This window comes from Drosophila sulfurigaster, chromosome X, assembly GCF_023558435.1.
Source record: "Drosophila sulfurigaster albostrigata strain 15112-1811.04 chromosome X, ASM2355843v2, whole genome shotgun sequence".
Classification (NCBI taxonomy): Eukaryota; Metazoa; Arthropoda; class Insecta; order Diptera; family Drosophilidae; genus Drosophila; species Drosophila sulfurigaster.
In genome coordinates, this window is record NC_084885.1 from 28,830,706 (window position 1) to 28,854,298 (window position 23,593).

The 23,593-nt window shown below is 35.7% G+C and overlaps 1 protein-coding gene across 2 annotated transcripts in view; it reads left to right on the forward strand.

Annotated features, from left to right (window-relative positions):
- Window positions 1–6,952: 6,952 nt before the first annotated feature.
- Window positions 6,953–23,593, forward strand: part of LOC133847358 (probable basic-leucine zipper transcription factor Q) — a 33,282-nt gene continuing 16,641 nt past the window's right edge. The window contains exon 1 of one of the 2 annotated variants that reach the window (XM_062282341.1): window positions 6,953–7,106. The gene's annotated coding sequence lies outside the window, so the exon portion shown is untranslated. The remainder of the gene's footprint in view (window positions 7,107–23,593) is intronic. The other variant, XM_062282342.1, reaches the window with a different exon arrangement.

Genomic DNA, 23,593 nt, shown 5'->3' on the forward strand with positions numbered 1-23,593 from the left:
TCATGGAATTTCAATTCCACACACAAAAATTAAAAAAAGTTGTTCTTTTTTTTTCCAACATTATTATTTTATTTTATTTCGTGGGGTGAAGTGGGGACAACAAGCAGAGTTGCTGCCGTCGTTGTTGCTGCTGCCATAATGAATTTTTACAGTTAGTTGGCCATGATTCATATTTTCTGGCAGCCATTTTGAAGGCCAGTGGCAAAAAACTTGCTGCTGCTGCTGCTGTGAGAGTAGTTTCATACCAATTAGCAGCAACCCTGGCCCAGGGTTGTCAGGCCAACGCAAAACGACAATGGACAGAGGAAGAAGAAGAGGAAGCAGCAACGACGGCAGCAACATCGCACAACACGAGCCAAAACAGCATCGACATAAATACTTAAATAGCCAATTCATTTTCGATATTATTATTGCAGGCACCGCAATCTCCAAATGGGGTTTATTGAAACATCATCAATCTTTTGCTCTCGCTCTCTCTCTCTTCTTCTGTCTATTGCCATTTCTCTCTTTTTTTTTGTTGGAACTTCTCTGCTTTTGTAGTTTTGTGTGCATTGTTGTTGCTGTTTGCCTCTGCCACAATCGAGACATCGCAAAATTTGTGGCACTCTGTGGCATTCCAGTTCAGGTGCCTCTGCCCCCTCTATGACTTGTCGATACATGTGTTCGTATGTATATGTGTGTGTGTGCTTAAGGGCGTAACTGTTGTGCAGTGTAAGCACAGATAAGAAAAAGTGGAGACATCAGTTAGCATGCAGAACAAGAATTCTCGAAGCAAAACATAAATGCTCTACGTGTTACAGTTTAAAAAAAGCTAAGACAACTATTTAACAGCTTTCAAAGCTTCCTTAAAAAATGTAAAGCTACTGTGAAAGCTTTGGAAGCTGCTTAAAAACGTTCTTTAAAGCTTTGTAAGCATGCATAACGAAAATTATCTAAGCAAAATATAAATTATCTAATTGAAGTGTTACGAAAACTGCTTGAAAGATTCGAAAGCTTTGGGAGCGGATTTAAAGCTTCTTAAAAACTTGTAAAGCTCTTCATAACTAAGGTTTAAAAAGGTCGACAGCAAGACAAAGTTTTTCTAATGCTACTTTAAAGCTTTGACATATGCTTATAACTTTTTAAAGCTTCTTAAAAGTGCCGAAAGCAGATTTAAAATTTCTTAAAAACTTTTAAAGCTCTTCATAACTAAGGTTTAAAAAGGTCGCCAGTTAGACAAAGCTTTTCTAATGATATTTCAAAGCTTTGACATATGCTTATAACTTTTTAAAGCTTCTTAAAAGTGCCGAAAGTTACTTGAAAGCTTTTTACAACTTTGAAATGTGTTTGTAGCTGTGAAAATGACGACAACCATCAAGTACAACAAGTACATTAAAGCTCTCAAGCATATTTGCAAGCATAAATTTGTATTAATTATGTTTAAGCAGACTTTGAAGCCATCAAGCACTCACTCTATATGAATTTGAAGCCTCGCATAGAGTTAATACGCTTTAAATATGCTCATGGCTCTCACTTAAGACTTTCGGCAATTCATCTTCGAGCATTGAGCACAACTATCCCATGGAAATAGTGTATTAAAAAGGGACAAATTTTGTGCAGAGTTTGATAGCTTTTTCTGCGCTGTCTGTTGATAATTTTAAAGCTATGCTGCTTGTTGTTGTTGTTGTTGTAGTTGTAGTTGTCGCATTTACCGAATGCTTGACCAATGAACCCAACAACCACGACAGCAACAGCAACAGCAACAACAACAACAGCAGCAACGTTGACGATGACAACGACAAAAGGACAACAAACTAGAAAAACAACAGCTTGAACCATTTTGTTCTATGCCTTGCTCTAATCGCCTTTACTTTTGCTTAACAAAAATACAAAAAACAAAACTGGGAGAGAAAAGAATGTTGAACCATTTTCTTCTTTTTTTTTCGTTTTTGTGTTCGTTTTTGTTGCTTTTATTTTACATAATTCTGGCAAAGGCCTTGAAAATGCCCAAAGCTTTTTCATTTTCTACTGCTGCTGCTATTGTTGTTGTTGTTGTTGTTGTTTTTTCGTGTCAGGCCGAGGCAACGGGAAAGGCAAAGGTTAGATGGCATATGAGGCTTAAACGCTGAACAAGAAGATTTCCTGAGAACGATTAGGCATGGACAGAAGGTTAAACGAGTTGGCAGCACTCGAGTTGAGACGATGGCTAAAAGGGGGTAGCAAGGAAAGCGGAGGGAAGCGGGACTGCCGTCAAATGGATAAGTCACATTTCAATCCTCTTCTTCGCTTCTCTCTCAACCCCCCCAAACTTGTTTTCGAGTGGAATTTCGTTTGAAATCAAAATGACATACCTTCTTTACGAGTGGCATTTAATCTTTAGATAAATGAAGCTAATTTTTTGTGTGTGCTCTTTGCCTTCAACCGAAAATATTTGAGCTATGAATGGTGAATAGTTGAGAATATTTCTATTTGTAACTATTCACAATAACTGACAGATGTATTGAGTGGATAGCAAAGGGAATACATATAAATTAAATGAAATATTCCAAGTAACATGAAATGTATTTATATGTTTATGAAAGGCATACAAAGAAATCTTTATAAATAAGTATTTTGTTTTTAAATTTCAGCTCTTAAAATCATGCAATAAAATGAATATAATTTAACATAAATATTGATATGGGTTTAAGTACAAAAATCGATGATTAAAGAGGCATGAAACAACATCTATATTAACTAAATTATTCATATTAAACTATCGATATAACTATCGATAAATTCACTCTTTCAATACGAAACCGGAAATCTTAACGTTTGTAAAAACATTGAATTGCGCTTGCTTCGAAAAGTGTTTAAAACTGGTTTCATTGCAAAACAATGAACATGAAAACATGTTAGTTAAACTCACAGCTCATAAATTATTGCAGCTGTTTATCTGTTTTATTTGAGTGTGCCTCATCAACACTCGAGATTACGAAAATACGTAATGTAATATATATTTTGGGGTTGGGGAAGGCATCACTTATCAATTTCTTAAACCAGTTTCTGGCTGTGTTGTAGTTGTAGTAACTATGCAAAAAGTTGCGCATACGTAGCGTGGGACGTAGCTGGACGCCCAAAAAAGTATGCAACAGTATTTTGCACTTTGCCACATTGTTTGCTCTAATCAAACTTTTTTCTTCTCTTTTTGCGTGCTAGTTGTGGGTGAAGAGAGCGAGGGAAGGGGAGGGGGGAAGGTGGGCGGCTACAATTTGGAAGCCTATGAAAATATTTTGGCAAAACAACATCAACGAGAAGGGAAGAGAAATGGGAATGGGAAACGACAACGAAAACTTTGCCTGTTTATTTTTGGTGTCTATATTTTTGCCATTTCTTGTTATTTTTATACACACACATGTACATATTATATTATTTTTATTTGTATTATTTTTACTGTATCTTTATCTTTGTATTTTATTTGTTGTTGTTGTTTGTTGATGATGATACCAACGCTCTTTGCCTTTTGTGCTTACTAACGTTCTCTCTCTCTCTCTTTCTTTTTACAGGTGAGTAAACGCAATTTTTCTGTGAAACGAAACACATTGATGTGTAAAAGTGAAATCCCTTTTGATGTACGGCCAAGGCACCGAAGGTAGTACAATACATACATACTTAGTACATAAGAATTCTCCTCAGCTCAGATTTCACAGTTCACGTGAGTTCAAGCAAGAAATACAAATGCCAAAATCTATTAATGGATTTTTACGCTTTTTACTGCAACTGAATTACGTCACATAAACACTACGTCGCTGGCCATTACTTGATGCCGCTCATTACGTGAGTGCTGTTGAGGTTGGTTAAGGAGGAGTAAGGAGGGAGGGAGGGGAAGCCATAAGGAGGGGGGTTCACTACTTTATTACTAATGTATGAGAGTTCGCACAGGATATTAACCGCAAACTGAGCGCTGTTAGCGGGTTCAAGTGACTCCCAGCTTATATGTGTGTGTGTGTGTGTGTGTGTGTATGCTTGTGTGTGTGTGTGTGTGTGTGTGTGTATGGGGTGCACTTTTAGAGGAGCTGTGGCTGTGTGGCCAGCTGCCAACATTTGCTAATTGCTTCATTAAATGTTTGCTTAATTTCGTTCGAATTAGCTTGAACCAAAACTGCCCACTGAGTAGTGTTTCCCTCTCGCTCCCTCTCGCTCCCTCCCCCTCTATGGAATGTAACATGTGCAGCTGCCTCCCTCCCACACTCTACCCCACTCTTTCTGCTGGCCGCCTGTCATTAGCGCACACGGAAATCGCTCAGCGTTTTGCGTCTGTGTTTAATTGCTGGCAGTGGGTCAACAAATGGCCTGAGACTGCAGCGTAGTGGGTGGCAAGGGAGGGGAAAGAAGAGGGGAATAGTGAGGGGAAAGAAGGAGGAAATGGTGAGGGGAAAGAACAGAGGAGGAGAGGAGAGAGGGGAACCCGAAGCAGGGTCAATTGTACTTCAGTTGCTTTTGTTAAGCATTTTGTAACTGTTGCAAATCGCATGGCGTAAAGCCGACAAGCTTTTAAGCTCGCCGCTAGATGGCGCCACCACTTGTCGACAAACGCGACGCCATGTTGAGTTTCAGCGCTGTGTTGAGTTTGCAAAGCAAAAGAGAAGCACAAAGAGAGAGCGAGAGCGAGAGAGAGAGAGCAAGAGAGTGCGTCTTCAAAAGAGAGCGAGCAAAGTTTGTCGTGTGGGTTTTAAGAGAGCGTCGCTGGGCGGCATTTTTGGCATTTGTTTTGTTTTGCTGGCGTTGTGCGAGAACGTAAAGAAGAGGAAGAGGCGGGAGGGCAATAAGTAGTATGTTAATGTGATATATCTCTGATTATGAATAGTAAAGAAAACAACAAAATGGAAAAATTTGATTGAGATAACATACGTGAATAAAAACAGAAGATTTTTTTTTTGTAAGCACATGCTTAACTGAAAAAATATTGTATATTAAAATCAGAGAAATACAGTTTAAAGATTGAAGTTTAAATAGGAAGAATTATATATTAAATGAATTTTAATACCGAAACAAAAAGAACAAAAATTCAGTTCGAGAATAGAAATTTAACTAAGCGAAATCATATATTAATAGAATTTTAATTCCGAAACCAAAAAAAAAAAATACAGTTTGAGAGTTTAAGTAAACCAAATTATATATTAAAATAATTTGAATAGACAGACAGTATGAGAGTAGAAGTTGAACTTAGCGAAATAACATATTATTTAAATTGTAAGTAAATACAAAAGAGATAATTTGTGAGAATTCAGTTTGAGAGTTCAAGCTTAACTATGAAAAATTTGATATAAAAAGAATTATAATACTAAAACAGAAAAAAGAAAAAACAGTTTGAGAGTATTTTTTGGGCTAATTTGAAGTATATATTATTAGAAAAAGGAATGTAAATACTTACTTTGAAACCCGCTTAATAAAGCTAAGCAACTTAAAAGTGAATTAAACGAAAAAAGCGTTGAAAAACATGCTAAAATAAAAACAACAGTGAAGAGAAATAATGTAAAGATAAGCCTCAAATTTAATTAAAATATATACACTTGTATTAAGATTAAAAACGTTTGGCAGTTGCTCTGCATTGATATGAAAGCAGCTCTTCACTCAAAAGGTCAAGTTCAGCCAGAGGTCTGTCTTCACTTTTCTTTTTGGGCTTTAGGCTTCGCTTTTTGAGTATGTTTCAAGCAGTTTTGTCTGATGACCCCGAAAGAGACATTAAGACGCTAAGAGTTCTCAATTGCTCAAGACGTTGGCATTTTCTAAAATAAAAAGACGTTTCGAATACTTGAATAAAAATGTATTTTGATATGCCCCACAAAAATATGTGAAGTGTAGCTTAATTATGCAGCAAATAAAAATGTATGAATGAAGTTGCTGAAGATGATGAAGTTATCAACTGTTGTTTAGCGACTGCTGTTTGCTCAGTTTTGTCAACAATTTGGCACACGAGTTGCAGCTGCTGCTTTTATTTACTTAACCGGCGCCACGTTGCGTATACGTGATCTTGGTCTGTGCTGTGCTGCATCTCTAAGCTTTTTCCCTATTGTTGCTGCTGCTGCTGCTGTGAATGTTGCTCTTCTGTCTGCCTGTTATTGTTGTGCCTTGTCCTTTTTTTCTCACCACACACACACACACACGCCTCACGCTTATTGCGTGGGACCCCCGAAAAGGAAAAAAGAGCGTTGGCGTTGCGTTGCGTTTTGTTGTTGCTCCAGCTGCTGCTGCTCTTAGCCCGGCTTTCGACTTGAACTTCGGCTGACAGCAATCGGCTGCGCGCGCACACACACACACACTCTCTCACACACACACACACACCTCACAGCGGATGCTGACTGTTTGCAACATTGAGCGTCGTCCTCATCGTGTTCGTGTTTTTCCATCTTCGTGTGCCACGTTCGTCTCTCTATCTGTGTATGTGTGTGTGTGTGTGTCTGTGTGGTGCCCTACTGTATGTGTGTGTGTGACTGTTACTATCTTCATGGGATGAATCTCGCAGTCTGGAGCCGCAGTCTGTTTTCTATACGGGCGTCAAGCGGTCGTCGAGCACGGCCCAAAAAACGGCAAAAAAAAAAACAAGAAACAGAAAATACAACAACAAACAGTACCAACGACAACAACAATAGAACGTTATCAAATGACAACAAGCATAACAAACAACAACAACTGAAGCGAGGCGAAACATCAAAACAACAACAACAACAACAACGAGTTATTAAAAGGCGGCGCCTTTCGCATAAAAAGAGACGCCACGAAATATAAATAATAACAATAACAATTTAAATAGAAATTGCATTTAAATATAATTGAACTAAACACAAAAGCCGACGACAACGCGCGCTAAAAACTGTGCTACAAATTAACAACAACAAGCGAAGAAAAAGAAAATACAATTTTTTTTGCCATTTTTTTTCGGTTCTATTGGTCAAAGGCCAAAAACTAAATAAAAAAGAAATAACGTAATTTTTTTGTGCGTGTTAAGTGTAACTTAAAAAAAAAATATTGAAATATATATAATTATAATATTACACAAAACAAAAAAAAAATAATAATAATAATAATCACGAGTAGAGATTTAGTTGATAAGCAAGCGAAAGAAAAGAAAAAGAAAAAGTTTGGCGGTAAATGAAAACAAGCGAAAATTTTGGTTAATTAAAGCATGTGCGTGTGTGTGTGTGTGTGTGTGTGAGCTTGTTTGATGAGTATGTGTGTGTGTGTGTGTTTGTGGCTGCTTAAACTGCCAGCAAAAATTGAAAGAGCTGTAAAAAAAAAAAACAATTCGCTTTTCAGCCTAAAGCAAAGCGTCAGCTTCAGCTTCAGCAAACAAACAATAACAACAACAACAACTACAAAAGCATATTAGATAGGCTACAACAACAACAAGCTAAACATAACAAAGTCAATTTTGAATTTTATTTTATGATATGCAAGAAATCAACGAACAAGTCTCGAACTCGAACTCAACTTGCAACTTTTAGTCGCCATCAACATTTTTTCTGCTTTTTTTTTTGCTGCTCCTTCTCTCGTTGTTGTTTTGGTTCTTCTTATTTTCATATGCAAATTGTTAATAACAACAATATGCAAATTAGAGACTCGCCAAGTTTTCAAACAACATCGAAAGCAACAGAAAAAATACAGCTAACTATATGCATAGATATATTTGCTCGAGTATTGAGCAGCGTTGTTGACAGCATAATTTCAGAGTGCGAAATATGTTTTACACTCGCTTTTTACACTCGCTTTTCTAGTGAATCTTCTCTTCACTTCATAAACAAATAAAAGTGAATCTTCACTTCACTTCATAAACAAAAAAAAGTTAGAAGAATATAGAGAACTCCATCTCTCCTGCACATTACGTATACGCAACGTCTAATTGCAGCTTAGGCAAATCTCTGTGGCTTGAAACTCTGCTCTGCTGCATTCTGGCACTCATTACTAAATATGCTTGAGTGCTTTCGCTCATTTCTGTTTGATTGATTGATTGATGGGCTTCCATTTAAATGGCAGCTCTTGCATATGTTAAGCTGATTTAGTGTTGGCAATTTGGCTTCTGCTTTGCCCCGTTTCTAATCTCCGATTAACATATTAATTTACTGCATGAAATATGCAAATTCACTTTTCTTACTCTGGCATTTAATTCATATTTAATGTGAACACTAAAAGTAAACTTACACTTTGAAGTGTTATTCATATTTCTGACTGGCAATTAGGAATTTTAGTTTAACAGTCACAGAGATAATTCTTTTGAGCTAATTCAGTTTCTCAGATATGCATATACTATTCTCTAGATTTCAGTTTTCCTTCTCCCTCTTTCTAATTCTCCGATTAACATATTAATTTACTGCAAATAATATTCAAATTCTCTTTTCTTACTCTGGCATTTAAGCCACATTTCTTCATTTTCCTGCTCTGGCATTCAATTCATATTTAAAAGTTAACTTACACTTTGAAGTGTTGTTAATATTTGTGGCTAACAATTAAGAGTTTTGCTTTAAGGATTGTATATTATATGCTCTAAATAGCAAGAGTCGTAGGCTTTTTTGTATAAATAATAATACATAATTTTGATCGAACATACTATATTAATATACCAATTATTGCCTTCGGTATATTTTATATATATAGCATTCGGTATATTTTAGTATTTATACATTTTCGAATCAATCTAGTGCGATATACCAAATTTACCAAGTATAGTCTATGGTATATTTTAGTATTTTTGCGGTATATTTATTGAGGATTCAATAGATATACATACAATTACAGTTCGAATAAATGTAACACTTTTTTAATATACCATAAATAGCCTATGGTATATTTTAGTATTTTGCGGTATATAAATTTGAGACTTAAGAGATGAACGTATAATAATGTAGTAACAAATTCGTCATTCGGTATATTCCTAGTATTTTTGCAGTATATTTGTGGTATATTATTTTGATACTAAAGAGATGAACGTATAATAATGTAGTAACAAATATACCATTTGGTATATTCTTAGTATTTTTGTAGTATATTAATTTGGTATATTTTTAGAAAAATACCGCACTGTTGTTACATACAAGTATAATAATGTAGTAACAAATATACCATTTGGTATATTCTTAGTATTTTTGTAGTATACTATTTTGGTATATTTTTTTAAAAAAAATACCGCACTGTTGTGCCTCAATTTCAAATGAGTAACGCATATCTTAAATACGAGCAAACTCGTTATTAATTCTGCGATTAACTTTAATTAATTTACTCACTCGAATTCCATTTTCTTGTGCTCGCATTTAAAGCCTTAACCAAAATGTAAACACTTTCAAGTGTTATTAGAAGTTTTGGTTGTGCAATAGACGCAGAGATATTCCTTTTGAACTAGAGAAGCCACCGCATTTCTTCAGTTATATAGTATACAAAATATATACTAAATATGTACTTTAGTATATTATGCCTTATTCATTGCAGGGGCCAAAAAGTTGTAGTTGCAAAGAGCAGCAGCTTAATGTGTGTGGCTCAGTCGAAGGCGGAGGAGGCAAAAGTACTTGCCACACATTCCGCTTGCCGCTTGCCACATGCCGCATGCCACACATGTAAACAGTTGTATACAAGCAAGCACTTCAATTATAAGTAGCTTGTGCACTTAAGAGGCTTGTGATTATCCGCCTTTCATTTTGTTATTTCACATGCCATATTTTATGCACTTTGGCTCTCAACTTTTGCTCCCCACACACATTCAAATGTTTCACAATATTTATGAGATATTCATTTGATTGATAAAACCATAGACAACAATTCTAACTAGTTGTTTACCTTCTTGATTGCTTGTTTAATGCTGTTCGTTGTTGTTGTTGTTGCTGGCCACTTAAGCGATTCAAGTTAAAATAAGTCATTGAAACAAATTTGTGCATGTTGTTGCACTTGCCACACTTTAACGTAAGCTTCATTCACCAACTATCTATCTATATGTATATATAGTATTATAATTACGATTACACTCACTTACACTTTTCTGGCTTCATTTACATAATTAAAACTTTGATTTCTTGCGCTTCCCCATGAAAATGTTTCATTGCAATATTTCAAAACAAAAGCGTGCGAGTGAAAAATGTTTTTTCTTTCATTTCATTTTGTTTTGCTTCGAGTTTTTTCTATGATTTTCTTTCGAAAGTTTTCTCAAGAGTTTGCAGTTCAAGTCAAGCAGAAACTCTGTGAGAAATGCATACAATAGAGCTTTTAGCACTCGCTCTCTTTAGCTAGATCGCTTTATGTTTTATGTGCTGCTGCTCAAGTTGTTGTTTGACAAACTCACTGAAACTTTGACGAGTCGAGTGTGAGCGAAATCTTTAATTTAACTTTATGTATACGACATCATTTCCATGCTCATAACTCTCTATTGATCCCAAAGTCAAACAGCTTGGCGAATACCGTTGAATTGTACAGCAAATTTCAGTTTTGTGGTCACTCAAGTAGTTAGGAAAATCGCAATTTCATTTGCTTTTAATATACAAATTGTTACTCCACGGAATTTGCTGTTTATTCGTCTTTAAATTCTCAATATCATATGTTAAAATTACTTTAAAAATCACAAAGTGAATATAAGTAAATTTCAAATATTTCCAATTTTATTTGCTGCTTTAAAATGTTGCCATTAATAAGATAATTTAATTTCAATATTACACATTTAATTTCCTCAACTTTTTAGCCGAAAATATTAGAAAATTAGTTAAAAAAATGCGATATATTCATCATTAAAAGAATTGTTACAAATCGCTGCAAGTCAGACAAACTTACCCCATAAAATGTTGCTATTTATTTGGTATTAAATTAATACTCAAATAAAAAATATAAACGTTTAATTTTCTCAACATTTTAGTCAACAATTTGCTGATAAAATTTGCTGAATTTAACCATTTTAAAGAGCCGAAAATATTTGAAATTTACTTCACAAAAATTTCTATTTCTCTGCGTGCTATAAAGTAATTTTAGGACTTCAGTTCATTTGTTGCTCGTTAAGCAATTAAAAGCTATATTTTATGGCAGTTTGCACCTTTCCACAGGTTGTGCTTTACATTTTTGTGCAGTGTATTTTGCATTTGGGTTTGCGAAGTGTATTTTAAGCTTCGGTTAGCTGCAAATAAATTGAGTTTAATTCACGCTTTTTTTATGGTCTTTAGGTGACATTTGTTTGCTCTCTACACGTACGGACTGTATGTGTGTGAGAGTGTGTGTGCGAGAGTGTCTATGTGTGTGTGTGTGTGTGTGTTAAAGTATGTGTGTGGGTGTGTGTTGATGTATGGCCAAGTGTAAATAAAGAATGCCCCGTTTGGCTCGTTTCGCTGCAGCAGCAGCAGCACTCAAAAGTGGCTACACACACACACACACAGAGACACTCACACACTCACACACACACACACTCACACAATTACAGATACAGAGGGCGAGTGGCACCTGCAGCCTTCGCACGTTTTAGTTTATTTTACTTGATTCTCTTCGTTTTTTTTATACACATCTCTCTCTATATATATATATATTCGTATGTATTTTATTTTTTATTATTTCTCTGCTTTGGTTTCTTTACTTTTATTTGATTTACTTACTTCTGTGTGCCAGTTGTGTATGGGTGTGTGTGTGTGTGTGTGTGTGAGTTTTGTAGTGGGGCTTTAGCTAAGATTTTAAACAAGCACTCGTTCTCCGTTCTCCGTTCTTCGCTCTTGTTCTCCACTTTGCTTCCATTCACTTGAGAAATCTTTTTTCGGATTGCGCTGACAAAGTGTATTTGCTTAAAAATCAATTACGTCATCATTGTTAAACGCCAATTGGATATGAGGCAGTAGCATTCTCTTCTTTCTCTCCCTCTTCCTCACCTTCTCCCTCTTCCAACTCAACTTCAACTTCAACTCTAAGCATTGCCCTTGATTTCGCCCCCGTGTGCCACTTGTGTCAATACTTTTCAGACAACATTAGCGTCAATCGCTTCTATCTCGCTGTCTCTTTCGCTCACCTTTTGTCCCGCTTCATATCAAATATATCTATTTATTGCCATGTCTCCGCTCACATCTATTTGTTACCCTTTGGACAGGCTGTGTTCACCTGTCTTGACGTCTGTTTTTGTCATTTTTCGCACATCGCTTTGTGCTTTGTGCCATATTTTATTTATATTTTGTCAATTTTGTGCAACTTTTGCTTAACGCATTGTTCTTCTGTATTCTATTCTCTCCCTTCCCCCTCCCCTCCCCTACCACTCGACCACTCAAATGGGCGTGTGTGTGTCTGAAGTAGACCCATTTCCATCCCCGCTCTCCCCTGGCTCGGTTCGATAACAACGTTAAATGTAATAACGCACAAAATTTGACAGCTCCTTTGGGCCATTGTCAAAAGTTCCTCCCTTCATCCATTTCTTGCCTTTTTGTTTTGGCGTTCGAATCAAAGGATGTAGCAAAGTTTGTTGTTGTTGCTGTGTGCTGTGTGCTGTCAGCAGTCGGGATTGCGAACGATAATAGATAAGATGTGCACAAAAGGATCACACGGTGTTGCAAATGATGCCTCGGACATTCGATATCTCACACATAAATGCAGGCCAAATGTTATCGCGTGCATTAATCAACGTTTAATTAAACAGTTTGTCGATTGAAGGCAAAGTAGTTACAGAATTTGTGTTTGAAATGCATTGCATTACATTTTTGATGTTATCGAATATGTTATCGATTGCATGAAATGTACTATGCTGCTGGTGATAAAAGTTGTCACGCATTGGCAACTAAAAGTTATTCATAAACTTATTTAAATTTATGCATTGCTTCAAGTTTAGCACATTTTTTGACTTATCTTGACTTAGTTTATCGATTACATTGTCAGCCTAACCAAGTGCATTGGCTAATGTGCAATTAACAAACTTGTTATTTTAATGAAATGAATATATAAAACTCTTATTTCAAACGAAATAATGCATATCCTATGTTATCGAATAAGTTATCGATTAAGAAAAATGGATAATGCTGCTGTTGATAATAGTTGAAATTAAGTGCATATGAAACACTTATGAACAATGTGCATTTTGCCGTTAGTAAAAGAAAATTGCGCTATTTATCGAATATTTAATCGATTACATTATTAGCTTAGCCAAGTGTTTAGGGATTATGTACGGATGCCATGCCACACTGCATGCATAGCACTCGCAAATCCATTGAGTAAGCCTCGAATGCGAACACTCGATAAGTTCTTAATACGAAATAATTACATACTCGATAACACATTAAATGCTGCTGCTGCCGCATTTGTGCTTAGCTTAAGCTCCCCCTACACATCGAGTTGTTAGCGAACCGCACTCGACGCTCAACGTTCAACGTTCAACGTTCGACTCTGCCAATCGAATTGTGTCGATAGTTTAATCGGCTTGCTCTGATTTATCGACAATGAATTGTGTGTGTGTGTGTGTGTGTGTTTGCCGTTTGCCCAGTGTTTGGTGTCGGATGCTGCAGGTGCATGTGGCAGCCACAGCCACACCAGTTGCCAGATAAGCGCTCATCGTTGTGTTTGTGTAGAAGCACATACATAAATGTTATACACAATTGATATGCTGCTGCAATTGTGTTTGTGTTGCACATTTTCCACCCATTTTTTTCTCTCGCTCTTTTCATGGGCTTCCTTTTCTCTTTTCCCCACATTTTTTTGCGTTACATTTTTGTTTGCTCGCTGCATTCTCATTGCCTCATCGGGAGGATTATTAAACGCACCGAAAATGGACAAACATATTACGTATCCAGCCTCCACTTTTCGTTCCTTCGATGAGTTCAATATCTGCCACGCCTTCTCATGTAAACATGGTCCGCCTTTCGATAAATATGAAATGTTCTCTCCACTCCGCAGCAGCAGCATCAGCAGCGTAATTCATTTAGTACTTTGCCATATGACAACTCCCGACTCTTCGCGCCTTTGGCTTTCACGCTGGGTGTCCTTACATGAAATTTCATATTTTTAATGACTGCCAGTGAGTCAATACCATCACAACAACAACAAAAACAACAACAACAACGATTTCAGCTGCCACAAAAGGCATTCTCGGTTCCTTTTCATAAAGCTCTGAAAGCAAACATTCGCATGTTCGCCGAAAAAATTAACAAAAAAAAGGAAATAATAATAAATAAATAACTGAAAACAACATGCATACAAATATGTATAATCTGAGAAGCGAAAAATATATGAATTCAAAAGGAAATTAAATACAAAAAAAACACACACACACAGACACACAAAATTGAAAACTATATGCAAAAAAGTTCATTTCATATACCAGTATATACATATATGTATTTTATATACACAGATAAATAGTAATACAACAAACAAACATATTCCGCACATCAAATATTCAACATGCAGCAAACGTTTCCTTTTGAGTCTCGCTTTATCCAGCTGCATATCCTGTGAAGGCCATGCCACAGATATCTCGAGTGTAATTACAGTGACTGCAAAATCGTTAATTGCAACATTGAGAAATTTTCATAATTCTCAGCTTAACGATATTCCAATTTAATAAAATTTATTTCAAATATTTAAAAGTGACTGGCAAAACGTTAATCACAACCTTAAAAAAATGCTCACATCTTACAACTTAAAGAAATTTAATTGTAATACAATTTATTTCAAATATTCAAGAGCGTTTGAAATATTTATAAAATATTTTCCAGCGCATTTGCTCTGCGATCATTTTAGTGCTGCACTTTTCGATTTGGCTTTTTACAAATTTGGCATCGATTTTTCTTTATTTTTGTATGTATTTCATTTGCTGGTTAATTATTTTGTGCGCGCAAAAGAATGTGCTCGAAGAGCCACCGCAAAACTCCCGCTCAAGTTTTTCTCTTTCCTCCCGCTCCCCCGCTCCCCCTCCACATCGCGCAACCCTTTTTGCTGCGCTCGCTTTTGCTGCCTCTGGCTGAGCGTGGAATGCCCCTTAATGGTTTGAGTTGTTTGGTTTGCAAATTGAACGAAAACAATTTCAAAGTTTGCATGGGGCACTTTAAGGCACTTGAATGCATGTTAGACAACCAGTTACCAGCTAAAGAAATGCGCTAAGAGAGAGAGAGAGAGAGAGAGAGAGAGATAGAAAGACAAGTTGCGAGCTGAGTTATGCGTTTACTCACTTCATCTGTCTCGTTACAATCGTTATCGATAATGTATTTGTAGCTGATATTTTCGTGCAACTTTCTAAATTGACTTCTTGCCACACACACTAAGCTGAGAGCATCAATTTGTTAGTGTTTGAAATATGTGCATGGTGCGTATACGTTATATATTCAAGTCTATTGATGATGCAGTTGGCGTGGATGTTTTAAATAGTTCAGTGACTGTAAAAGTTATAGAATTTCTTGGCGATTTCTTTGGACATTATTTTGAAACAGAAAACACATAAATTTGCGCAATTATTTGCAACTCTTGAACGGATTTAATTGATGCCTTAGTTGCTCAGGAATTATATTCGACCTTGTAATGTTGTATGAAATGCTGTTGATAATAGTTGTCACGCATTGGGAATTAATAAATATTCATACATATTCATTAAAGTTATGCATTGCCAAAAATTTAACACATTTCGTGACTTATCGAATACTTTATCGATTAGATTATCAGCCTAGCCAAATGCATTAACTAATATGTGATTAGGTAACTTGTTGATTTAATCATGAGCATATACAAAATTATCATTTCAAATTCATAAAAATGCATTTTTTAAGTTATCGAATAAGTTATCGAATTTGATAAATGTATTTTGCTGCTGTTGAAAATAGATAACTTGTGAACAATGTGTGAATTTGTTGATTTGGTGAAAAAAGATACAAAATTGGTGTTTGAAATGAATTCATATGAATGTTCTACGTTATCGAATAAGGTATCGATGGTGGAAATAAAGTAGGTATAGACCAATGAACAATCTTATTGAATATTGTAATGGGCATACTTGAACTCTTTAAAAAAGGTAGAATCGCTGCGGTTATCTGACAACAATTTCGCTATTCAATTATTGACATCTTTAAACGCAGAGTTCGAGCGAGCGTGAGAGAGAGAGAGAGAGAGAGAGAGAGAGAGAGAGAGAGGGAGAATGGGAACTTAATATGCTAATGGTGCGTCCATTGAGCTGACCACAGTTGCGCGGTTCAAAGTGCTCGAAAATGCATTCGCTGCTGAGGCTTGTGCTTGTGGCCAGATCGGCCAGAGACACAGATATGCCAAACATATATATACATACATACATAAATACATCGGAATGTGGATATGTATGTATGTGTATGTAGATGGACTGTGGACCACAAAAGTGCGTGGCATAATGACCATATTCAATGGTTTTGGCGGTCAACTGCTAGTTGCCACAAACTGATGCACCTCTTGCTTGCCTCTCCTTCTTCCACCACAACAAAGTGCATTACATAATGCAATTCATTTGTTTGTAATTGCAACAAATTTTGTAATTGTTTTTACTGCATCATTTTTTTTTTGCTGCTGCTGTCGGAGGCGTGTTGAACGTGTGTGTGTGTGTGTGCAGCCATGCAACAAGGTGAAGGTTGCTGCAGTTGACAAGCCGCAGCAAACAATTTGCAAGGGGCGTGCCACTATTTGGGGCACATTTAAAAATTTATGCTGCAGGCAAGGCCAACAACAACAGCAGCAAGAACAACAACTGTCTGTCGTTTAAAGCATTGCAGCAGTTGGGCAGGAAAAAGAGGTTAACATGGGTTCAGGCCAGGCACAGAAAAAGATCTCTCTCTCTCTCTCTCCTCAGCCTTGTAGCATAACAATAACAACAACGGAAACGTCGCAACACTTATGTTGGTTTACTTTTCAGCAAAGTTCAACTATGGACACAACACACACAACAGCTGCAGTTGACAAAATGAAGTGTCTCTGGCAGCAGCAGCAGCAGCAGCAACTGCAGCTCTACAGTTGGCAACAGTTGTTGTTGCTCTTGCTCTTGCTGTGGCTGTTGCGGGGGTCACAGTGCCTAAAAGTGCACTGCAAGCTCTCTGCTTTCGTCATTTCTCCATTTCTCCATTTCCATTTCTATGCCAAAGGGTCATGATAACTACCGCATCCACTTTGCTCCATTTGCTCACACTTAGTGTGTGACTTACGTATTTTTCATTTCGAGTTTCAGGCAACGCAATAAACTTTATGTAGTTATGTGTGTGTGTTCAGGTAATTACAGCAGACAGTTGACCTTTGCTTCGAATATGAAGTGACAAGTTCTACTACAAGCAGCTCTGACATTATTTTTCCGACTTTTTGTTGTCCGAACAATATACTAAAATTGAATTAAGTGGATTTCGGTTATTTTTTGGGAAATTATTTAAAATCTATTGGGTAACTTAATATGCGCTTTTTATGGCTTTAATATTCTTATGAGTGATTTTTAAAGTGCACAGATTGTTACTTATTTGGCTTTGTTACGTCGTTTTTCTATAAAAATTACATTCAACATATAAAAAGTTGGAATAAATGTAAAATAATGCAGTATTTTTGCTAAAGTTTACCAAATTATACTAAAATATACCAAAAACACTAAAATGTATCAAATTATTACTAAAATTATACTGTACTGAAAACACTAAAATATACCAAGTATTTATACTGACAGCGTACTAAAGTATATACAACTCCTAAATTTTGATCGAAAATATACTAAAATATACCAAAAGACTTACTTTTACCAAGTATTCACGCCGAAAAAATACTGGAGAATAAAATATACTGAATGATTATCGAAAATATACTAAAATATATACCAATACTGAATTACTACCGATGCATATTGAAATATACCAAAACACTAAAATATACCAAGTATTTATACTGGCAAAATCAAATTAAAAATTCTAAATTTATATCGAAAATATACTAAAATATACCATAAGACTTAATTATACCAAGTATTCACACCAGCAAAATACTGAAATTCTAAATGATGATCGAAAACATACTAAAATATACCAAAACGCTAAAATGCATATATATACTTAAGTATATACAAATACTGAATTATTATCGAAACATTTTCAAATATACCAAGACACTTAAATCTACCAAGTAATTATACCGAAAATATACAAAAATATATCGAAATGCTAAAATTTAAAAACATTATGAAACTAAGTTGCTTCAGGCTTGAATAGATGCTTTATTTTACTTGTAAAATTCCTATAGATTTTCTCGATTTTTCTGCACCCGCATTTTTGCTGCAATTTAATCCAGCTTGAAGCGCATCTAATGTTCGTCTCGTTCTCATGTTGCGCTGTATCTTTTATTGGCTCTGTGTAGCCTGTTGACCATGACATGAACACATGCTGCAGCTAACTGCTGTCTCTCTCTCTCTCTCTCTCTATTGTTGTTGCTGTCTCTATCTAGCTGTATACTTCTCTCTCTCTGTCGCTGTCGTTATCGTTGTCGCCATCCGCCCGTACGCTGTGCTTTGTTCTTTAATTAAATGCTATGCAAAATATGTAAAACGACGAGCAAAAATATTTTGGAATTTAATTTCATAACAAAAAAGGCAAAAATTAATGCTTTTACCCGGACATCCTTTTTTGTACATTTTGCTGTCGCAATTGCTGTTGCTGTCGCTGTTGCTGTTCTGGTATTTTGTTGTCAACGTTGCTGTTTCGCACTTGTTTGATTGTAGTCTGCAATGTCGACAGAGAGAGAGATAGTTGACGAGCGAACATAGCGATGAAGAAGATGTATTTTAAACGCATAGCAAACGATGTTGCTGCTGATGCTGCTGCTAAAAGCTTTGATGAAACCAAAATTCAACTATTTGTGCCAGAGATACTCAGTAATACCGTTTGCAAATTTCAAGTTTCAGAGTAATAAAGTTTCACATTTAATAGTTGATTATATGACTCTTAAATTCGCTAAAATATATTAGCTGCATAAATTTGAATTTTAAAAGTTACACAATTCTTAAAGCATATCAATTTAATATACTAAAAATACTGAAATATATTGAATGTTAAATGTGGTATATGAATATACTATGAAGATCAAAATATATCAACAGTCGTAGAAGTTTTTTGCCAAATAGATTTAAAGCAAACTTGGTAAATTAAGAAAAACTCTTGAGAATATAAAATTACAATTTAACTTTGAATTCATTTAGAGGATAATAAACAAGAAAGATTATAAAATATGAAAATATTTTTATATTAACAATTAAGTTCTTTTTTTTATAAAATAACTAAGAAATATAGAAATATTTTTGTTGATTGACAATTTAATTCATTATTACAATGAACAAACTTATAGAACTCCATATTAAATATTCATAACAAACTTTTTGTTTACTCTATTATTTGTCATCTTTCCTAGGGTATTTTCTGAACAACAAAATAGCAGTAACAGCTTCAGCTACAACTTCAGCAATTATTTGCCTTTGCATCTAATGATTAAATTGCGCTTGATAACAAATGTTTGCCATGATTGTTCGCTGCTGTGTGGAGACAACTGCAAATGCAGTCAGTCAGTCAGTCAGTCAGTCAGTTGACTGTCCATTGTCTTGACTGCCGTCGCAACTCTTCTTCTGCGCCATCGCACTTTGGACAGTCTCGGCAATCTTGTAAAGTTAACGTGCAAAAAAAAAAAGAAAAAGATTTCCACGCTTTCCACTGAATGCATCCGTTGTTCCTCAATGTTCTGTTCGTCCTTTTCATTCCGATGCCAATTTCAATGTGCAATTACTTGGAATTTGCTTGAAGCAGAAGCAAAAAGAACTTTTTACACACACACACACACACACACACACACACACAGTTGCACATTAAAAATTTAATTAGAGTGCCTTGCATAATAATAATAAAAACCAACGAAGAGCGGCGGGAAACGAAATCAAATTGAAAATCGAAACAAATCGAGCAAAAGTTGTGCCAGCAAATTGAGTTGAAACACGAAACGTTTGTTACGTGCGAAGAGAGGGGAGTGGGGAGAGTGCGGGGGGGGGATAGACAAGCAGTTGTTGTGTGTTCATGTGGCAGCAACAGCAGCAATGACAACAGCAACAGCAATGTCAACGGCAGCTCAGCAATTTGCCGAGTTGCATAAGCCCAAGCGATAGCTGGGAGATTACAGCCGCCAAACTGCAATGAAAACGGTGTGTTTGTGTGTGTGTGTGTGTGTGTGTGCCACTTGTGCATGTGTGTGTGTAGAGTTTATGGCTTGCTTGTGAGAAGGGGAGGGGGGAAAGCAACGACTGCCTGCTGCCAGCTTGCCAGCTTTGCCAGCTTGATCTGTTGCCTGGCCTCGTCGTCGCGTGGCTTATGCGTTGTCAAAGAGTGAAAGAGAGAGAGCGAGAGAGAGCGAACGAAAGAGACAGAGAGGGAGCGACAACCTTGCTCTTTCGATTTGTGGCTTTAACGGTGGCAGCAACGCAGCTTGCTCCCAAAGCCATAAATAACGACACGTTGTGCATTTTGATGTGACCAACAGCAACAGCAGCAGCAGCAGCAGCAACAGAAGCAGAAGCAAGCAGCTAAAGCGGATGCTCAAGCTGTAGCTTTGGCTGTGACTGTGACGAAAGAGTGAGAGGGGGGAGTAAAGGAAATGGGGTGTTGGCCACACTATGTGACTGTGATTGCTTCACCCTTTTCCGCATCATCGATTGCGTGTGGAAGTGGAGAAAAAAAAAACCACGCACATCATCTTTGGGTTGAGCTTCGTTGCGCGTCGTTTGTATTTTCCTTTCGCAAAGTGTTTTCATTTTCACTTTCAGCTTTCTTTTTGGCTCTATCTTCCTCTCTCTCTCTCACCCTCTCTTCTGTGTTGGTTTGTTGTTTTTTTTTTTCGTCAATATTTTCATTTTGTTGAGATTGTTATTATGGCTGCAAATTGCTGTAAATATCTTTAGATGCTTCATTCATATTGCATATCCAATTGCCGCATTTGCCTTGCGTTTTGCGCCCATCAAAATCACTGAGCCAAATGTGAGCTCTGAGCTATCATACATTCAGGCACTCTCAATGGTGTGATTCATGATTCCATAATACTCGTATGCATTACATATGCGGGACTCGGTGCTTGAGCTGAATCCAAATGTTGCTCAAATCACACACTCGCAGTTAACCATCAGCAAATAATTGGGGTCTAAGCTCTATATAACTCGATTTATTTGTATAGTCAGTTATTTGCTGCTTTCTATACTCTCTCGTTCTCTCTCTCTCTCTCTCTGGAATTAAAAGATATTACCTTGTACATATGTAACAGGCAATAGGTAGTTGCTATAGCTGAGAATCTGGTTTGTTTTAAACTCTATGGTATATTTTAAATGTGATAGTATATCGATATACTAAATATTACCTTTGATATATCTTGGTATTTTCAATATAATAATTTGGCAAATTTTAGTATAAAATACCGCATTGATTGGTATATCTTAATATATTTGGTATGTTCATTCGGTATATTTTAAATGTAATAGTATATCAATATACTATATATTACATTTGGTATATCTTGGTATTGTAAATATATCAATATTGTACATTTTAGTATAATATACCGTACTGTATATGGCATATCTTAGTATATTTAGTATATTCATTCGGTATGTTTTAAATATAATAATATATCGATATACTAAATATTACAAATTTGAAAATTTTAGTATAATATACCTTACTGTTTGGCATATCTTAGTATGTTTAGTATATTCATTCGGTATATTTTAAATGTAATAGTACGTATATCAATACGATGATATCCTTCCGCATATTTTCAGCATTTTTCAGTATATTTGTAAACTATAAGTATTTTTATATACCAAATGCAGCATTCTGTATATTAATTTGGTATAATTTACTCCGAACAGTATTTTGATATACCAACTACATCATTCTGTATATTCATTTGGTATAATTTACTCCTAATAGTATTTTGATATACCAAATATAGCTTTCAGCATATCTATGTATTTGATCAGTATACTAATTTTGTGTATATCATTTCCATATACCAAATATAGTATTATTTGTAGTATTTTTCAGTATATTTCTTTCCTTCAAAAGCACACTCGACTGCAGCTCTCCTACTTGTTGTCATTCTTTTTTTTTCCACCAAATAGATTTCTCGTATTTGGGCATTAAAGTGTACGCAATATTCGCAACAATTTGAATAATTTAAATAGCAAGTTTATCTCTATCAATTTTTATTGTGCACATGCTCATATTTTATCAATATTGTGGCCCAATGGAATGTGCAAAATAGTTTAATGTATATTTATGCGCGAATATGCAAATTAGAGAGCTCGCTTGAATCGCCATTGTTGCACTTCGATTTGAAATGCCATTTTTTTTTTCTTTTCTTTGTTATTGGCCCATTTATTATTTCAATTAGCATCTTCAATTCATATGCGCACACAATTGTTGTGTTTTGTTTTTAATTGAAAATCAGGCAATAACAAATTTCAATGGATTTCGAATCGACGAAATAATAATGAGAAATGCTGATAATAATTTATGATTTTTCGAGCACAATTGTGATGTTATAATTGAGGTTTTCTTATGCAACACACACACAAAGAATTGTGAATTTGAAATGTGTTTGTGTTGATGTTTTAATAGACACTCGAATCAGAAATCCAAAACTCAATTGTACTTGCAAAATAAAGAAGCAAATGCTGAGCAAAGATAATAATAATGGAGCAAGTCTTCGACTCCTGGTTTTTGAGTCCTTTCTCTCATATGCATATTTCGCTTTTCTTCTTCTTTTTTTTTGTGATGACTCTGTCAAGCTGTGCTTTTCGGATTCCCAAATAATGTGAAAGCACAGCACAGCAGAGCACAAAAACACACACAGCAGCCAGCAAATTGCAAACCATCAAAATTCCTTTTCCTGCCAGTTCGTAACACTAGATGATTGGTCTAACCCTTTAGCCAAGGCTCTTTGTTGTCTCTATCTGTGTGTGTGTGTGTCTGATTTTTGTTGTTGGTATTTGTGTTGTGTGTCATGTGAACAAATAGGCATTACAATGGCCATCGAACTTTTCAAAAGCGGCCAGAACAGACAATGGGAAACTTTGTGAAATGCAACGAGTTCGTTGCATGGGCAGAATTCAAATAAAATTTCTATCATTTTTTTCCATCTATGGGGTTTTTGTCTTTAGCTACACGTATTTCGTTTTTATGATTGGCTGCTGTCTGGCAAATATTTTTTTTTTATTGCGCCCACATGTTAAATCATGAAAATATTGCTGCAATTTGTAGTCGATGATGATGATAATGATGATTTCGAATTAATCCATGTAAATAATATTTATTGTGTTGAGGCAATAAATGAATATCTATTTAAATTAAAGTGCTGCTGCCTCATTGAAGCCAAAAAAAAGAAATAAGCAATTTAAAACAATTTCCAAAAATAATAAAGGCAAATACATTTGAGATTTTAGATAATTTGATATGTGCCTAAGCCATGTAATTAAATTTTCTTGTTTGTAGCTTGGCGAGTGGTTAGTGTTGGTTTTTTCTTTTTCCCCAAGTAATGTTGGTCGCCGCAACTACAACTTGACTCGGAAGGGGGAGAGAGCGGGACGTGACTTTCATTCTACAGTTTGTGCTTAGCTGTTTCGGCATTTTGTGGTCCACATTTC